This window comes from Phyllostomus hastatus, unplaced genomic scaffold, assembly GCF_019186645.2.
Source record: "Phyllostomus hastatus isolate PE091 unplaced genomic scaffold, TTU_PhHast_1.1 phas_contig_40, whole genome shotgun sequence".
In the NCBI taxonomy this organism is placed as follows: Eukaryota; Metazoa; Chordata; class Mammalia; order Chiroptera; family Phyllostomidae; genus Phyllostomus; species Phyllostomus hastatus.
In genome coordinates this window covers 34172691-34189202 of record NW_025333872.1, presented here as the reverse complement: position 1 = coordinate 34189202, position 16512 = coordinate 34172691, and the positions used below count along the sequence as shown (strand labels likewise).

Sequence of the window (16512 nt, the reverse complement as noted above, 5' to 3'; positions counted from 1 at the left end):
GCAGCACAGTGCATTGATGTTTTAGATCTTTACTTGGCTTTTTCTGGGAGTTGTCATATGTTCCCAAAGACACTTAGTGTGGGGAGAGTTGTAAAAGAGAAGCGGGAAGGGAATTATTTTTGATAATGTTATTTTAAAATTGTAGACATGTAGACCGTTATCACTCAGCACAGAGCAAAGTGAAAATCTCCCAGATTATTTATATACAGAGTTAATATAAATAATTCCAGCCCTTGATTTTAGTGAACTAATCTGACCTTCTGCATGTTCCTATTGATAGTCTAAGTCTAGGGTCCAACAGTAAATTTTCTGTGAAGGAATATAGAGTTGTAAGGAACTAAGTGTTTGTACATATAGTCATTGAAAACCATGTGCACAAAGCAGAAATTGTGCTTAAAGTGATGGCTGTAGGTACATGTCCAGACACTTTAGGCAAACCCACTTTAGAATCAGGTTACAAACCAGGACAGTTATTTAGCTAAACGTTTACTACACATGCTGACAAAAATTTTATTTTTAATTACTTCGTATATGTAAAGAATATAATATATTTGTACAGTATAAATAAGAAAAATAAAATATTCTTCTCCCCACTCAGCTTAAGAATGACAACTAACCTTCTGAAGTCCCTTCTGTGTACCTCACCTAGCACTGCTACCCTCTCAACTTACTCCATTTCTTGCTTCCTGGGTAACCATTATCTTGAATTATGGCTTATCATTTTGGGGGGTTTTCTTCAACACTTATATATCCCTAAATAATATTTGTATATCTTTGAATTTTATATAATTGGAACTGTAAACTGTGTATACTCTGTCACTTTCTTTTTCATCAGAATTATGTTTCATTCATAGGGATGCATAAAACTGCAGTCCATTTGTTTTCACTGCTACACATTAAGTACCCCATTATATGTATCTACCACAACCTACTTATCTGGTCTCCTGCAGTGGTCTTTTGGGTTGGTTCCAGTTTCTACTATTAAAAACAGCACTGCAATGAATATTTTAGTACCTGTATTCTGCTCAGATCTGTGAGGTTTTCCCTAGTCTAGAGTGTTTATTTAGAATTGGAATTGCTTACTGTTAGGTGGGTACATCTTCCACTTGACTAGGTAATGGCACATTATCCCACAGGGGGTGGACACACTCATCCTCCCACTAGCGGGATACAGGAGTTCCTGTTGTCAAGCACAGTGGATCTGTCAGGCTTTACAATTTTTGCCAATATTTTGATATAAAATGATATTTCACCCTTTTCCTGATTATGAGTGAAGTTGGACACATTTGTACATATTTTATACATTTAATAATCATTCATTTTTCCTCTTTTGGGAAATGGGGCATCAATGCATTTTTCCCCTTTTGTTACTGGTTTGCATGTATCTGTTTTTAACTGGATATGCACACACACACATACACACACACTGGAGCATTATATATAATACTGGTGTATTTCTATATATACATATAATACTAATACTTTATTCTAATATACATCAGAAATTAGAATATGTGAACCTCCCACCCTACCCTACCCCGGCTTGTGTTTTGTTTTTTCACACTTTTAAAATAGTGCCTTTTAATAAACAAGTTCTTATGTTAATAGACTTTCATTTATCTCTTTTATTTTATGGATTCCACTCCTTTTTTGTCTTAAGAAGTCCTTTTTGTAGCACAAAATTACAAAGATAATCTCCTATATTTTCTTCAAAAAGCTTAGACACTTACATGTATTTAATCCATCAGGAATTTAGCTTTTGGTTATGTTGTGAGTCCACATAGGAAACAGTTGTCCAGGCATTACTTATTAAGGTCCCATTTCTTCTACACTATTCTAAAATTGCAGCTCTGACTTTTCATACATGTGAGGGCTTATATCTGAAGTTTCTATTTTTGTCTGATTGGTATATTTGTCTGTCTATCTCTGCACCTATAATATATTAGTGAAACTTGAAATAGTCCGGGAAATAGGGCAAATTCTTTTTATCCCCATATGTACATTTTTTTCCAGCAGTGTGTTGGCTATGTTTTTCCTCTCTGACTATTCTTGTTCTTTGCTATTTTGTATATATTCTACAATTAGCATATCAGATTCCCCCAAAACAATTTAATAAACATGTAATGCTAGTTTACCCTCTATAACAGAACTAAGTCTGCACAAATAAGGGGCGAGTCATTTTAAAGGAGTGCTGAGTGATTAAGGAATGAGTTAACTCAGTAACATCAATTCTAAAAATTTAATTAGTGAGATTTTATTTTGTTTACCAAATGAACCATTGCAGCCTATGAGAAACCAGCCAAGATCAATGAGTGGAGATCTTATGTATTCTATCCCAGTTAGCTCAGTTTTTAATCAGGCCTATCTCAAGAGAATCTAAGCTTTCAATAAAATCAGTGAACAAGTATTTGTTCCTAACAATATAATGTGCTCAGCCCTGTTCTAGACAATACAGAAGATAAAGAAATGGCATAAACTATGATTTACATCTTCCAAGTATTTATAATTTATTGTGGAAACAGTTGGCTATCAATAAAATTCCATCTTTTGTAGTTCTGACCATGAGTTACTATGAAATGAGTTCAGAGAAAAGAGAACAATGTGGATTGGAAAAATCAGGATACATTTCATATTAAAGAAGTAGGACTTTCCTAAAAATAAGGAAAGGAAGAACCAGGTCTGCTACATTATAAACATCAAATATGTGTTTATACAATTAGTGACACTAAGGAATATTTGCTCAAATATGTGCAGAAGGTATATATGATGGTTTAATGTAAAATTGATTGATAGGTTAGAGGGCAGAATGAATCAAGGAAAAGCTAAACCACAGGTAGTTGATTATTTCAGTTTTAAGGCAATAAAGTTCTGAAAAATGTCATGGCAATGTGAAAAGAATGTAATTTGGTGAATTAAGATATTTATAAAAGGAAAAATATAATTAGGGACACATTTGGTCACTAATTAGGAATTATTTACATAATAATTAGTACCTAATAAGAAAGGGAAGAATCAAAGATTACCTCAAATTTTCTCACCTGGGATTCATGAAGTATGATTTACTACCGATTCCTCTCTCTCCTCCACTAATCAAGAAGTTAGAAGGACTTTCTAACAGGTTTGATGGGAAAGAAAATATTTCTGTTCTGGACATACTTAGTTTGGGACAATAGAAAAATATAAGCAATTGGACACATGGGATGAAAACATAGTTGAGATGTCTGTTTTTAAAAAGCTAAAATTATAGTGGGGTCTTGCAGCCTGAGAATTTAAATAATGCTGTTTTTGGATGGGACAATGAATGTATCTAGAGGTGTGCCAGAGGCTGCCTCTTACTTCAGGAGGTTTAATGTATGAATTCAATGTAATTCCAACCTCAAGCATTTGACACCAGCAATAAGCCCGGTATTATTCTTCAGAAGACTATTACCATGTAATCTAGAATCTGGTAGGCACTGAGATGCTCTTGGGAAGTAACTGTAAGGGAGGAAAGTGTGGTACAGGTTCTGCAATGGATGAAGAGAACTCTCAGCTCCTTCATTCCTCTACTTCCCATCCTCCTCAATCCAAAACTAGCCATGATGTATTACTCATCCTACTTAATACTAGCCATGGGGGTGTAAAGGAGACATTTAAGTTCTGAGAAATAGGTTGTACCAGTGTATACTCAAAAAGAGATGTAATAGGACAAAGCACTAGCAATGATGATCTGGACGTCATTGCAGAAAGTGGAAGCAGGAAGAAGGAAACTTGTTTCTGTGGTATGGGAGAAGAGAGGACTATTTCATAATTACATGTGAAATGCTCCCTAGAGACTCCCATAATTGTTGGGGCAAATTTAGAGGGGAGAACAAGAGAGTTGTGGACTTCTCAAATGTGCATTATATCATTGAATCTCATTCAGTTACAGACAATACCATACCCCAAAAGGGTAATTGTAAATGTATATAGACATTTTTACTTAACATAATGACTCTTGGGTCCTATAGACATGTAGTGTGTTGGGACCAGGAATGATAAGCTAATTCAGTGCTCTGGACAATCTCACACAAGGAATTGTTTTTCTGCCAAAATGCTAGTAAATAGTGCCTCTACTGAGAAACCGTGGGTTATAAAGATGCCAAATAATATGATAAACTATGAGGTGTGCTCTATTTATCTTTCTTCTATAATATTAAGATATTTGATAAATGACAAAACAACTAGTTATGGAGCATTAATTTTAAAATCAAATATGGCAAAAGTAGTAAAATGCATAATTTTTAAACTCAATGAGTTTAAACTCAAACTCATACAAACTAATGCTGAATTTTAAAAAAACTAAAAATTGAATAAAATACAATGCAGTTTTATATTCTTAAAATTTCTCTTGCCGCACAGAAAGGTCACTGCAGGAAGCCTAATTATGATTGTATTCATGTTTTAAAGAGGTAGAGGATGTTCTCTTTTCCAAATCCCAAAAGAATGGAGATTGAGAAGTTCAGAGAATAAAGGAGTTAAAGAAATTTATTATCTATGTTCTATGATTCCAGAAAAAAAAATCATTTTAAGAATAGAGTTTTCATTCCTTTGTGAAGGGAAAAAAGGAACAATTATCTTAGCTGAATGTATTCCTCTCTTCCTAAGCAGGTTTAAATATTATATCCTCCTGTTGTTGAAAATCCATTTCTTCCTTGTTCTCCTGCCAGGGAAAATTTCATTTCATTAATCTAAATGGGAATTTTCTGAATAAAAAGAGAGAGAAAGCTTACCCAGGAAAAATGGAATATACTAAGTCAGAAGCAGCAGGAGATATACCAGGAGAGCATTACGGGTCAGATATCAAAGAGAGTTCACCTTCAACAGCTCAAACTGCTGGGGCACAATAATTTCCTCTCTATTATAATTACAAAAGTGGGAAAGCATATTCTAGACCTTCATACATAATTTATCATTCTGTCACACATCTTGAATATTAAAAGGATTCAGGTCTGTGAAACTCTTGTGTATTTCTTGAGAATAAGTTATAATGAAAATATAGTATACATTTTAAGTACAGTAATTCATAAATTGGAAGGCTTTCCATGTTGAAAGACTTTTGGAAACAAGGAAGAAGGAATGAGTACTAATTTTGAATTCAGATAGTTCAAGATCAAATCCTGGCTTTACTACTTACTGTGTAACTGGGCAAATAGCTTTGCTTGCCTCATCTGTACCCCCAGAGATTAGCATTTTCTAAGAAAATTTCATGGCAGAATTAGTAAAAGATGCAAAATTTGCAAATTCATGAAAAGTAAAAATTAATGTTGAATTTAAAAAAATAAAAATGTAATGAAATATAGTATTTTATATTCTTAAAGTTTCTCCTGCCAGGTGTAAAGGCCATTATCTTCTAAATTCTATCTACAAACCGAACAGTTCCTTCTTCAGTTCATCTCTGTCTCACAGTACTTTCTAGTGCGCAGCTAGCAGAGACCAGTTGGTGCTGGGGATCTCTTTAGTCAGTTTAGGCATCCTTTCTGTCTTCCAGAGTACCACGGATTCGCTTTCTCTGCCATTGTGGTGCACGCAGTTGATTCTTCTTCGCCATGTCTTCTCATAAGACTTTCAAGATCAAGAGGTTCCTGTCCAAGAAACAAAAGCCGAATCGGCCCATTCTCCAATAGATTCAAGTGAAAACTGGTACCAAAATCAGGTACAACTCCAGGAAGAGTAATTGGAGAAGAATCAAACTGGATCTATAAGGAATCACACATGTGAGATGGCTCACAAACAAGGGTTGGCAGAAGTGGGTTTACAGTTTTTCATATGGGAAAAGACATGCAGGTTATGGTGATTACAATAGCTTTATTAATGCAAAAGAATGTCACAGCTCTAATTCTACTTTAGCCAACCTCACATTGATAGTTGTTTTAACTAGGAGGTAGATAAGTGAAGATTCGTTATACTAGTAGCTCTATTTTTGCATATGTTTGAACATTTTCATAGTGAAAAGTTAAATTAAGAAAACACCCAAAGTGCCAAGAATGCATCTTACAGATTCATGTCAGTTTGTTATCAGAAACTTTTGCTATCTCACTATTGGTGAGAAGATCTTTGTTACAGAGAACTTACTTAGAGTTTTCGTTTTTTTAAATAAATGAATGACTATTTAATAAATGGATTCTGTGCTTTATCTATCCTTAAATAAATTTTTTCAAAAAGGGTTCTAAGAATCACATTCACATTATGTATTTATGCAACCATGGAATGCTAGTTTTGAGGCTAAGATCTAGTGCTGTCCTACTATATGCAACATCCTAGGCCATTGCCTATTTACGTGATAGTGGCTGGACCTCTTGTGTAAGTAGGACCTGTGTCCAAATGGTGCTCATTCTGCAGTCCATCGTCTGCTGAGCTGAACTGTCCAGAGGCGGTACAGCAGCAGACAGCACACATCCTCTCCCCTGTTGCCTGTTCCCCTGGCTGTGTTACCTCCTTCATTGCATGTATTGCTCATGCCAGTGAAACTCATTTGACCTTCTTAACAAAAAAAGGTGCTGACATTTTTAAATCAGTTTTCTCTTTTAGGAGATTCTCATTTAAGATATTAATATGTGCCCTGACCAGTGTGGCTCAAGTTAGCTGGGCGTCATCCTGCAAAGTGAAAGGTCACTGGTTCAATTCGTGGTCAGGGCACATGCCTAGGATGTGGGTTCAGTCCAGATGGGGCGCATACGAGAGGCAAAGGATCATCTCTTTCACATCAGTGTTTCTTTTCTTCTCTTTCTCCCTCCCTTCCCCTCTCTCAAATAAATAAACAAACAAGCAAACAAATTAATAAAGATTTTAAAAAAGATATTAATTTGTATTGTAAACATTTTATTCCTTGATAATTCCAAGGAAAACAAGAGCCCAGATTGGAATAATCATAGTCATAAATCAGTGAGGTTCAAAATAATAAGCTGTCATGTACATAATAGTCTGTGCATTCCAGGCTGATTAATTCCAAATTCCCTGCAATCAGGGTAACTTTTCTCCTGGAAGCACTCTGGAAAAATTTTTGCATGCCCAATGAGACATATAACAATAATTTTCTCATAAAACATTAAAGTTTACTTAGAAACAAGACATTCTCTGGACATCTAATGTTTGCTGGCTGCAGCAAAGTTGCATCTCAGCAAACTTATCCACTACTAATTACAAAGCACTTTCCTCTAGTGTGCATTTAGTCCAAATGTAAATATTCCAATCATAATTACCCTTGGAAGGCTGCAGTCTGGGAACATTCCCAGTGGAATGCTTCAGTTCTCTCATTTCTCTATTAATAGTTCCTCACATTTTTTTTCATGTTGCAGATGTTCTGAAAACATATGCTCGATTCTTTTCATTGCTGAATAAGAATTTAAATCTTTCACATTTGAATAATAATTTGAAAAATTCCATATCTCTTTTCCAGTCATAAATTTTAATTTTTTGTCATGAACCACTACAATGATCATAACTTAAAAAGGTAAAAACACTGTAGATAAGTATTAATTTTAATAAAACCTAAAATTTGACTTAGTTAAAATTCTGTATTTCTTCTTTTTTCTAGTCACCTTATTTAACATTAGTTAGTTTTGAAATGGTCTTTAAAATATTATAAAAAATATAAATTGTAAATACTCCTTATATCTGAAGATTAATACTAAAAAGTTTTCATGTTTCTTATCAAAGTTTGTTGATATGTACATAATGTCATTCTATGTGGACACCTAAGAGTCTATAATTATGCATGTGGTCAGAGAAGAAATATAAATTGACAATTGCTATTTTGTATATTCCCCATATAACCAGAAAAGCACTGTTGTAAAAGTATATATGTTACTGTGGTGTTTTGAAAGCTTTTATGATTTTTTTTGTAATCATAAAAGTTAAATGTGTCCATGATAGAGAAATCAGAACATATATCTAAAAAATACAAAATGTCTTTAGTGCTGCCATCCAGAGTTAATATTTCACACATTTATTATACTTTTATAGTCATTTATTTTCTTAAAAAATTATTATATTTATTTCCTCTTGTCATTATAAATCTTATGAACCTTTTTAATGTTTTTCAAAATTTAACCATAAACCATAATATGTTTAACCACATTATAATTTATGGTCTCTTCAGTTTTCTTTCAAAAATAATTTTGTGATATTATAAATGCATATTTGTACTTTACAATTTTTGTTTTTAGGAATTCCTTCAAAGGAGAATAATTTTAAATCAAATTATTTGGTTAAGAAATATAGTTGCTTTAAGACTTTTGACATATTGCTAAGAAAAAGTTTCCAGGGGTGTCCAGCCATTTGGGTGGCATCTCTAGACCACACTGGAGGAAGAAGAGTTGTCTTGGGCCATATGTAAAATGCATGGCAACACGTAATCACAACAAAATCTCATGTTTTAGATAAATTTATGATTTTGTGCTGGGCCTCATTCACAGCCATCCTGAGCCTCAGGGTGGACACCTCTGGACCTGGTTTATCACTTCCCAAGAGCGGGAGTGCCTGTGGTTGTTCCCTCCTCAGCAGCAGTCTGTGTTTTATTCTTGAAATGGGAAATAAGCGGAGAGCAAAAGCAAAATCTACTTAGATCTAATGACTTAATTTTGGAATTAAAAAAAAAGACCTTTAATGATATCAGACTTTCCCACACTTGTGAACATGTATTAATTTATTTTTGGCCAATTGTCTGGTTATATCCTCTATTCATGTGTTTAGTGGATATTTATTTCATCATTTGTGATTTTAGGAAGCATCCTTCTTGCAGAAATTGGGTAATTACTGTAATTTTATGCTTGCTTATTATATTTTGAATTTTTACACTTAATTCTTAAATTTATTTGGTATGTAGTTAATAAAATGGTATGAGCAAAGGTTATAAAAAAATTCCTACACTCATGATTTGTCTTAGAATTATTTAATGAATTATCTTTTCTTCTTTTGTTAATTTAAGAACTTTATCATATATTTTAATTGTTATAGCATTGTAATATTTTATTTTGGACATATTATAACTCCACTTACAATAATAATTACTTAACTTTGAGTGTTTATCTAAATATATTTTGAGATCATCTTGAAAAATTTAAAGAAAGGGTGAGCATATAAATCAATTTGGAATGATTTGATATCTTTAAATTATTCAGTTTTTCTTTCCAGAGACATGGGATTTTTAAAAAAAGATTTTATTTATTTATTTTTGGGAGAGAGGAGAAGGGAGGGAGAAAGAGAGGGAGAGAAACATCAATGTGTGGTTGCTTCTTGTGAGCCCTGCACTGGAGACCCAGCCCGCAACCCAGGCTTGTGCCCTGACTGGGAATCAAACCTGCAACCTTTTGTTTTGCAGGCCCGTGCTCAATCCACTGAGCCATACCAGGCAGGGCTTAGGGATTTTTTTTTAATGTAGGTCATGGAATATGACTATAGTGAATAAAATATCTTGTCTTTTACATTATCAAGACAGATATTGGTAGATATATTATAATATCTGTAATGACAATATTTATCCATACAATACTGTAATATTTATCTCTTTCATTGTCTAGCTGGCTATTGCCAGTTATGTAGGGTGGGCAAAAGTAGGTTTACAGTTATGAGTATGTGAAACACAGTTTATTTTGTATTATTATTTATTAATTATTATATAATTTTCCATACAACTATAAACCTACTTTTGCTCCACTCTGTGTAATAATAATATAATACCTACATTCATTAGTCATAGGGTTTACTGAACAATTATCTTACTTAATTTTCAAAATAATTCTGAGGAAATGGACATGATGGTTTCTATTTTACAGAAAAAAAACTAAAGCTTGAGTAACATGTTCAATTGGTAATTTTTGAGTGGTAGACCCAAGTCTGTCTGACCTCTGGCTTCAAAGTCTGTGCTCTTAATTGCACTACTCGGCAATATGAAAGCTATTAAATTTTATATTTTTAACTTTCATTCCTATTGACTGGATTTTAGGATTTAGAGAAAAGTACATTTGAATTACAAATTTCGAATCAACATTCTTTATTCCCTCTTGCAAACTCCTCGATAAATCCTCTATTGAATTTCAAAGAATACTCCTAAAACAAGAACTCTCAATTGACTGTCAGGAGAATTTGTCAAAAGAAGATTAGAAAGGCGCTATTAATATTTATGCATACATTTTGTCCTTAGCACAAACTTTGTGATTTAAAAAGTATGTCCCCTTCCACCCCCCTGGAATTTCTTATATAAAAAATTAGATGCTTCAAAAATTCCTACTTAATTTTTTTATATATAGACAGCCACCACAATGACAGTGTAAATACACCTACTGCAATCACAACAGGAAGAATAAGTAAAGCCAGTCTCCAAAGGCTTTTGAGAATGGTACTCATAAACTGCAGTTTCTCAACACAGCTCAACTGACCACAGAATTTAAAATGACCATTAAGAAATTGATGATGACATATCAAATAGCAGCTTATAGCCCTGACTGGTGCAGCTCAGTGGGTTGGGCATCATCCTGCAAATTGAAGGTTGCCAGCTGGATTCCCAGTCAGAGCACATGCCTGGGTTGCCAGCCAGGTCCCTGGTGGGGAGAGTGTGAGAAGCAACAGATCAATGTTTCAAACTTTGATGTATCTCTCACACATCAGTGTTGCTCCCCCTCTCTTTCTCCCTCTCTTCCTCCCTCCTTTCCCCTTTCTCTAAAAATAAATAAATAAAATCTTTAAGAAAATAGGTTATGAATGACAACTGTAACATTTCTTGAGAATGGAGAAAAGTCCTTTAAAATGGGACCAGACCATATAATTTTCACAAAACTGTACATTCTGGAAGATAATAGAAGATGAAGGAAAATGGCTCAGACTTACAAGATTAAGTCACTCAAGATCTTTGGGGTTCTATTCATCATAGCTGCAAGGGTCACTCTTCTTGTTTTGATACATCATGTCTTCATGTTCATTCAAGTGAGGAAACAAACCAAATTCAAAATGCAATGAATTTCTGAATCCCTTCTCTTCACTGGGGTCATAAGCATGGGTTATTTTCATTTAGATGGTGAATATATATATATATATATATAGGAATATAGATTATATATAGATATACATCTATACATATAGACATATATTTAGATTATATATATACATACATATATCTATATATAATCTAAAACTAAAGTTTTGTTGTGATTTTGAAAGGGTTCATCAGAATCCAGTATTTCCATGCATAAAAAAACATACTGATACCATCTTCCTTAATGTTCTGTATTTTTGATCAGTGTAACATTGGGACTGGCAGGTACAAACTCAGAGGCCATGGCAAATAAGATGGTAAAACTAGAACTTTATTCTTTGACTTACATCAGCTGTGACCTCTGTCTTTCTTTATTTGGCTGTGTCAATTATATAAGTACTTCTCAAAGAAAAATTTCAGCAATGACTGGAAAGAAGCTTCCATACCAAAAACTAAATACTCTTTGGGAGATGGAATCCTCTCTGACCTGCAGTCTGAAATAAAAGGGTCTGAATCACCAAGGCAATGAACCATAGCATCCAGGCTTAGAATCACTGCAGTATGAAATACAGCTATCAGTATGAGAAGTATCTAACCTTCCCTGAATATCAAATAACCAGTATAACATGCTCAGAAGTTAGTTATGAAATTCATAAGATATAGTGACTCTGTTTTGACAGCTGAGAACTTTCCCAAAGCAGCCGTGGATTCTTCTCAACTAGTTCTTTTCAGACTATACTGTGCACCTAAATCACCTGCGATGAAGATTCTTATTCTGTAGGTCTCAGGTGGGGCCTAAGATTCTGAGTAATTCACAGCAATGCTGGGATCCACTGCTTGTTTGGATCCCAGTTTGAGAAGCAAGATATTGACCAAAAAAAGATCCTAGCTGACTTTTATTTAGCCCACAGTGAAGGCAGCCACAGCTCTTTTAATATTTCAAGACCTTCTGCTGCTCTGTTATATGTTAAAGAATTGGGGGATGAAACTTTGTAATTCCAAAGAACATGTGCATAGTTTAAGATGTCTAGTCTGCAGTGGAAAAAAACCACCAGAGGGACTGGTCATAAAAGTTCTTCAAAAAAGTAAATAGTTCTTTAAATTTTGGAAACATTGCATGAAAATTCTCAAATGGCCTTCATCAGGTCACTTGAAATGGTGGATATTTCTAAAGGATCTCTTTGTTTGTAGTAGGCTGGCACGCTATCCTTTTGATAGTCAATTAATACTGCATCCATGACCACTGGCTTTTGTAGAAAATCTTTGCTGAATATTGCATAACAGAACATGTTCTTCTAAGACACTGGCCAAAAAAGTATTAAAAGAAGTACCCAGAGATAGATGCCATAGTCATGACATTGAAGTACAAGTAAGATGGTTTTGCTGGAAGCACTAACGGTCTAGGCTGTTGTGCAGAGGCACCTCTTATAGTAATCAGTTACTTTCTGGTAATATTCTACACTAATCACATCATATGTAGTGACCATCCTCTAGAAGAACTCAAAAAGCCTGCATGGGCCTGACTCCTTGACCAAGTAGGAACATCAGTCCAGAGATCACCAAGCTAACTGTGAGGTCGTGCCTGACCTGTGGTAGACGTGACCAGTAAGTACAAAGATCAGGAAGCAAGCAGCTCCAGGTACAATTTGTCCTAATGGGGAAGGTCTCATTTGTAATCTATGCAGTGGTCAGATTTTTATCTGATTGTGATAAATATGGGGGTGAGGTGGGGAATGAATATGCATGTCTCATCATACAGAAGAATATAGATAAGCAGAGAATCAAAGTGGGGGAAAATCCAGCAGTGGCTCAGTAAACTCTGTGGCTGGTCAAACTTTCCATTTCAGTGTATATTCAAAATTTATCCCTTTTTGAAATTCATGCCAGTTTCCTCTATTCAGTTCCAGCTTCTCCCTGCCCTGTTACTAGTAGCTACAAAGCCCAGCCTTCCCTCTTGGCCTCTTTGATTCTCCTCTTTTCCACTAAGTATTATATGTGAAATACTTTACAGAAAAACCATGATCATGACATTTTCCTCATAATGATTTTTTCTACTGCAGAAATTTTAATGAAGATAGGAAACTTGGAAAATGTAGAATTATAGAGAACTGAAACAAAAATTGTCTGTAGTTCTTATTCAGAAACAACCACTATTAACACTGCAGTGTATTTCTTTACATTTTCTTCTTCCTAAGCACTTAAAATTATTTGTTTTTATTAAAGTAATATCAAAATTCAGAAAACCTTTAAATTAAGCAAATATGTCTAAGACACCTTGGTCCTTCCCTGACCTCCTATGCTAAGTCTCACTCCCCAGAGATACAAATTTTCATCAGTAGCCACTGAATGTTTTTAAGGGATTTTTGTTTGTTTGTGGTGGTTACTCTCCAGCCTTCAATAATATGTTTTACTACTATTTCTTGACATATTAATTTTAGACAGTATTCATAACTTGTTTTGAAAGATGAAGAAATTAGGACACATATTCTTTGAACTTCCTCCTTTCTGACTTTTGTTATATTTTTTAATTGTTGAAGTTTATAGTATCGATATTGTCTCATGGCTTTAAGTAGCTGTGTGTGCTGTGTTTATAGACTAAGTTTGGAAATGTAAACCCAGGGGAAAGAGAGGGGAAGGGAAGTGAGTAGGACCCAATTGCCTCAGCACTTCTTTAGTTAATTGTACTGATGATATTCCTATCCAGAACTGACTTTTGCTAATATTGTCTCAGAACCTGAAATATCTCTGGGCATCCCTTAGAAAGGAGTATTCTTACCAGTGAAATTTTAGGCTATAGTTTTTTATTTCTCTATTTGCTCCTTCAATCTTATCCTATTTAGTTTCTATCTTCCAGAATTGCCTCAAAGATTTCCTCAACTGCTATCTCCATTCCATACCCCTATCCCTTAATGCTATGTTTCTAATCTTTAAACATTTTTTTCATTTATTTTATGGCTTTTCTGTTATTTCACTGGGACTTTGGGAGGCAGGGGTTAAACATGTATATTCAGTTCACCATTTGGCAACACTAGGAATAATCCCCCATATAGCCTTATTGTGAGCATGATATTTTACTAATTGGATTAATTAATTTAGATCTTAATAAAAACAAAGCTATAAGATCACATCAATATTTATTCAGATTCCAGGGACCTGAAGCTCCTTCTTCTGGTCTCTGACCTGCTATAGGCCCTGTCCCCTTTGTTTCTTCTGTTAGATCCATTCTTGCCCTAACCACCTCCTTATGTAGTTCTCATAAATCTACTATGCAAAAAACAAAGTAAAATTGAGGAGTAATTATGTCTCACTCCTACTTAAAATCCCATTCATTTATTTTTTAAGTAATTTTTTTTTTTTTGGTGCTTACCCTGTGCTGGGTCTGTTTTAGGTGCTACACATACAGCAGAAAATGAAACAGAAACACACTCCCGTCCTTGTGATGCTTATATTCTAGAAGGCAGGGATACATTATATCCTGTAAGACTATAGTTTTCAGTTCCACACAACTGGCAAGCACGAGAGGGATAAAATGGGTAAAGTTGCCAGCTCAGTAAACACATCATTAGAACTCTTGACTGGCCTATCAACACCATAGATGGTCTCCTGATGAATCACTGGAAGTCAGAATCTCCTTGCCCATAGATCAGTGGCTACTAAAATACTACTAATACTAATAATCGTATTAAAGGGACAAATAAGTATTATAATTCAATTCTTAAAATTTGAGAACACCAGTGTCCTACAATAAAGTAATGGTTAAATAAATTATGACATATCTGTAAAGTGGAAATATGAGACTATTATAAGTGATATTTATATTTTTAAGATAAAAATTTTTATTATTAAGTGAAAAATCACACTTTAAAATTATGTATGTAGTTTGGCTCTGTGATAATTGAACTGTTTCAGTTTAATGTAACATTAATAAAAATAGTATTATTTTTTATTTTAATTTTCATCTGTGTTCTATTAAAGTCCAGATTAACATCTTAAACAGATTCCATAACATTCTGGTTGCTTTCAGGTTTTGAAGTATAGTCTACTTTTAGAACTTTAGTCTCATTTCTGATTCCATTGCTTTTCCTCCTCCACACTGTTAAAGGGAGGCAGTGCAGCTGGCTTGGTAGCGGGGTCAGAGGTGAGGAGGCATCACTGGCCTCACTCTGGTTTTCCATGTTCATGTCTGATGCCAGTGCCCCAGAGGAAGAGATGGTCTCCAAGCATGTGGAGTGTGGTTCTCTTGGGACAGTGCTCAGATTCACTCAGAGGCCCCTCTGTTGCTATGAGGAAGACAGCAGATTTCCCTCAGGTCAACCAAGAGTTCACCCTTTCAGCTTCTTCTTTGGGTTGTGCATCTACCACCAGCTACCTCCTGGACAGCCCCATGCTCTTCTTCTTCTCATCTAACTCCCCACACCTTCCCATGGAATCATTAAACCTCAGATGTCCTTGACATATCCTTTGAAGGTCATGGCAAACCAGATTGAAAGACAGGAGCCCTCATCTTATTCTAGGTATACTATATCTTTAAACCATGTAGGTGGTGGTTTTTCTATTCCTGCCTTCAGAAATGTTTAGACTCGAAGTGGACATTATTCTCTATGTATGCCCATGTACAGTGAAAATTCTCCCAAGAACTGCCTCTAATGGTTTATTTCAATGGCAGCACAAAGTTCCAAAAGGGGCTGCAACTTAGCAGGCATCCATCAGGGAATGAAATGTCAGTCTCCCCTTCTTCAAGGCGCTTTAAGAATCTCTATGAATTATTTTCCTGGATCTCTTCCCCTCACTCCCACACACTAAGCCTTTCCTTTGGTGAAGTGACTGACAGCAAAGAGAGGAGTTCCCTAGGGTGTGGTTGATAATGGTAAGTATAGTTTTGGTTGTATACTTTTTGATAAGCCCTGGTAGAAGGTTTTTAGTACTAATTATAGCTCTTGAGAGAATGATCTCACCTGTGGGCAGTGGCCACAGTTCTAAGGCAACAGGAATAATCCCACATCACATTCCACTTAGCAAAAGTAGAAAAGGGAAGGGTTAAAGACATTTTCAAGTTCAATTATTTTTCTACCCCATTATTTGTACTGTTTAATTTGTATTATCTGAAAAAAGTCTTTTTAAGTCATCCAACTTTTATGGTTTTTCTAAATGCCTTGTATAATGTCATGGTGTTAGAGCCTACCTGGTTTTTGTGCCCAATTAGAATTGTGCTGTTATAGACTGGACCAAGGCACATGAAATGACTGCCCTGTTCTCTCCATCTTGCTGCCTGGTCTAGATGCCATGCCCTCAGGCTCACTCTTGTTCCGTCACTAAGAGGAAGCAATTGGCCATTGTGCCTTTGATAACAAGAGGGTTCAGTGAGGCCAAACAAGACAAGCAGGCTCATGCTTCCTGCAGCTGCGGTTCTTACCTAAGCCCCCCAGCCAGATCCCTCCTTCCTGTCTCAGGATCCAGCCGTGATTGCATGGTTCCTGATACTCAGCCAAAGTTCAGACTTGCCATAGGTCCTGCTTTGCCTC

At 35.1% G+C, this 16512-nt stretch overlaps 1 pseudogene; it reads left to right on the top strand.

Annotated features, from left to right (window-relative positions):
- Positions 1-5567: 5567 nt before the first annotated feature.
- Positions 5568-5723, top strand: LOC123822127 (annotated as a pseudogene).
- Positions 5724-16512: the final 10789 nt, after the last annotated feature.